Below are 4,557 nucleotides of genomic sequence, written 5' to 3' on the forward strand. Positions count from 1 at the left end.
CGCGCGATTGCCCGGCAGATATCCCTTCTACCTGGGTCCGCTTCTTCGTTCGCGCGCGCACGCACGCATGCACGCGTGTACGCGTGTACGGAACGCACGCAAGCCTCGTGAGAACGGCGCTCGTGCGTTCTCCCGATCCTATTGGCGCCACACCGTGCCGCGACTCGGCGCGAAAAAAGAAGAGGAAACGCGCGGAGCGCGCGACAAATTTCTGCGCTTCTCATTGTGTGCGCTTGAAAACTGTAAATTGCACGTAATGCACGGCATACATAAAGTTGATAATTGAGTGAAAATTTATATGAATATATAGTGTATACGTATGATAATGCAATATAAATTTAATGCACATACAAAATACTCGTAGGTGAAATACATTTCTCCGAATTTCACTCTTTTATATAATTTCCAGGAAGGTGCGTAGAATATTTTAGTTTGATAAACAACTGTAGAGATTTATGTCATTGTCAAATTGCTCATGTGCTTACAGATAGGACACAATCCTCTCACAAATAAATTACGCTAAATGCATGTCAAATTTTTAACAACGTGTGTGCATTATGAAACATGCTTACTTCCTCCCCATAAATATTAAACGGCAAATACGGAAAGACGCTCAAATATCGATTTTCTTCTTAATATCGCCCCTTGCAGAATACTTGCTCAACCATCTGTCGTGCATTCTGTGTGCTCAGCCTTTACAAAAGGCAGACGATATTCGAATCTTTCCCCATACATCAGTTTCGCGATTGCGCACATATTGATACGTTAACGTCGCTATTGATCCGCGTACCAGCTAGTTATTAAGTAGCGTATATCGGATCCGATACGCGCATCTATCGTGCGTGCAAATGTGCGTTACACGCACGCACGCACACATTTACAGGAATAGTTTCGCGCACTTAATACGAGGCGGTCCAGGCTGGTTTCGATGTTTGTTGCACAATACCATTACGTGTGAACGAATTGACCACCTGGCCAATATAAATAAATAACGGTCATTGGTATGCGGAACGTGCGAAGCCGCTTACGTGATCGATTGCCCGACGCGAACGAGTCGTTTCACGTGTGTACAGTAATCGGTCCGTAATCGTCCGGCAGGATCACGCGCATACGTACACGCCCGTTTGATTCGCCGCAAGAATTTAACCCTCCCATGCATTCGGCTCTCATACGGGGATGCATTCAAATGTCCTCCGCGTGGCAGTTAAAAATAATACGTGTACATGCGTTCTTACCTGCGCGGACTGCTCAATCAGAATTTCAGATTCGCTCAAAATTCTGCGCGCTCCTAAAAATGCGGAACTGCAACGAGCGGAGGATCTACTCTCCCTATTTCCTTTGCGACCATGCGATATAAAAATTTCGTATAGAAATTGGTCCACACTGCAGTGTGAAAATAGTCGAAAACAAAAATCTCACATCCGCGATACTGATGTATTCGATGATAATCACGCGTACATTTCTTTCTCGAGATAAAATATGCTCCTTCTAGCGGGTCAATTTGGTTCCCGTAATTCATAAGTGGAATCGATCCTACATTCCACAATTACACGTCGATCGGGTTCAATTCCATTAGCCAGCTAGCCCAACATCAATTCGATCGATTTCGTGGGAAATCGTATGAGGCGGACGAATGATTTACCGCACCGCGGACGAGTCAATTTTCGTAGTGAATCACCGGCTAAATGGTCAATCAAACGTAACGTTACGAGAGGTGTACAGAACGTACGATGATCGCGTGTTCGCGCGGTTAAAATCGGGATGACGATATTATCCGGCTTATGTCAGAGCGAGCGGCGCGGCTCCATCCAGAATCCGGATACGATCGATGACGTGCTCCTCTCGATGCGCCGGTCGAGCAGCAGCGGTAACAGCAGCAGCAGCAGCGGCGGCAGCAACGGCAGCAGCAACAGCAGCGATTAACGACACACGTATAAAGTGACGGTTGCCTCTGCGATGCGCGGCAGTTTACGAGCGTGACTCACGTTCACGCCGGTAACATCGATAAAACCGAGTTAAATTATGTAGAGGTTCACACGCGCGTTCCGACACGTCGGTCGAGCCGCGCGAGTTGCCCCCGGGAGCTATCGCTTTTAATGAGATGCACGAAGTGCGCGCGAAGATCTCGCCGTCTATTTTCGCTCTTAAATTAAACCGGACGACTCGACTGGCATCGCAATGACCGTGGACTCTCAAATCGTCCGCAGGGCCCGGTCAATTAATAATTTGCAGCGTTATTCGTGGAAACGGGAATCTCAAACGTCGCTATGCGAAGGTGATATATGTGATATGTTTTCAGTATTGAAAGAAAAGGGAAACTCTATTATAAACCTTAATTAGTTCATTACAACTCTCAAGTATTAAGATTTTTTTTATATGTTCTCTTAATGTAATAGATGATATGCATTCTCTCTCGTGTAATTCTCTTAACATTAAATTTAAATTCTTAATAAAATTTCGATGTATGAAATATTAGAAATTTAATATACCGCCAACTTACCGTGATCCTCCTTAAGTTAATACGCGTTGCGTCCTCAGCAATTACTTCTGGGTCCAACGTAGTAGAGCGAGGGATTCCCCGGCCTTTCGCGATGATAGGCTTGATTCACTGAAGCATTGTTTCTGGACGATACGCATACAATGGCTCAAAGCGATCTGAATCTAATCTATGACTTATGGCCGCGATGCTCGCCTCTTGAATGAACAATGTGCCGCGGCTTTTTTTATCATCTCTTCCCTTTTTTTATTTTGCGATTGGCTCAGTCGGCTATATTCAAGCTCGTAACCTGTGGAGATCGTATTCGATCGCTTCCTACGAGCCGACACACTAATCTTTGTCATCGGTGGAAAAAAATACCGTTGCTTTCGCCTGATAAATGTAGATAGTATATCTTAAATTCCAAAATTTAAGTCATAATCCAAAATTCAACATCATTAATTCCTGTATCCTTAAAAACTTACTACACTTTACAAATACTTCAGAAACAAATAAATATAATAAAAATAATTGAACACTGCTCGCGAAGAGGTCTCATCGATAGATGCTTCAAATATATCAAAATAAATAAATTGCTAACTCGTGTAATAATTAACGAGATTTTACTAAAAGATGTTTTTCCAGCATTCTTCATTTTTCTCTGCATTGCAACAAAGAAGTGTTACGCTTAGCGAAACCTAAATGTGCTCTCACTATACAACATCAGCTCCAGTCCTCCAGGACAAAGGTCCTGGTTGGCACGGTCCTTTGACGAAAGGGAAACGGGGAACAGGCCGCTAACGCAATATGTGGCATATTGCGCGGTGGCGGCGGCGTTCAGCACAGCAAGCGGCAACAAAGTCCGTCTAACGTAAAGTGCCTCGGCAAAGGGAGCAAGTCAACGGCCACGGCGATGTGCATTTAGCGGTCGGAAGGAACATTACCTAACACACGGCGCGAGATTGGATCTGCTTGCGCGCGGACGCGGACGAGGAAAAACGAGTGGATGACTTCCTACATAGATAAGGATCATCGCGGACGAGCATCCTCTTTAAGCGACGAGGTCGAGCCGGTCCCGTACCCGCCATTATGCGATTCCTTGAATTCATCGGGACGTTTGTCGATGAGTTGAAGGAGTGCCATTGGTCCATACCGCTCGCGCGTGATTCTGCGAACTTTTTCGAGGGCTCAGGAACCGAAAGTCCACTCCGGAAAATCAATCTCGTAATCGCCGGTGATCTCTTCCCTCTCTTTGTCCCTTTAAGACCCCAACTTCCCTGTAAACGTCATTCTGCGGTAAAAGATTGAATTGCAGACATTTGAATGGATGAAATGCCTTTCGTACTACTAGAGTCTAGATCTAGACTCGCCAAGTCTACATTCTCGTACGTTTAAACTAAATATCGCAAATCGCGGGTCATTCACGGCGCTCGTTCGCAATCCAGTCGCGGTAATCGTAGCCCTTAACCGGTCGCGTTCTCTAGTACTCCATAAATACACTGTCCGGCGCGTCGTGGTCTCCAACGATGTCACGAGGAAATTTCCTCGTGGTGGCACGCCGGAATGGCGGTAAGGACAGGTAAGGGAAAAAGAAGGGAAAAAGCAAAGGAAAAGAAATGAGGAGTGCAAGAAACTGCGAAATATAATAGGTCTGAGTTACGACCGCGGCTGTGTGGTCCTGGTTTGACCCCCGGTCGCGCGAGGTAGTTAGCTTTGAGGCTTAACACACGGTGCATGACGTACGCAACACGGCCCGAAGTCCATGGTGGAGCGCGATGCTAGGTGCAAATTCTCTCGCACGAGCGGGAACGTCGCGTTCTCGTCTCTCGGCGACGGTGTTAACGCCAGATCGGCCCGCGTGTGCTTTTATTATCGTAAAATATCTTAACCGTGGCGAATGCGCGCGCACGCTATCGCGATGATGCTCGTTACTGATTCAACCCGCTGCTGCGTTTACGAGGGGACTTCTCGTATTCGCTCGCAAGGTGCTGGGATGTTGTCATTTAAATTAAGTTATTTAATACCGGAGAGGATAAGACGCGGCGGATCATTCTTGCACTCGACAACGGTAACAATTCAGA

This window comes from Ooceraea biroi, chromosome 6 (genome assembly GCF_003672135.1).
Source record: "Ooceraea biroi isolate clonal line C1 chromosome 6, Obir_v5.4, whole genome shotgun sequence".
Taxonomy (NCBI): Eukaryota; Metazoa; Arthropoda; class Insecta; order Hymenoptera; family Formicidae; genus Ooceraea; species Ooceraea biroi.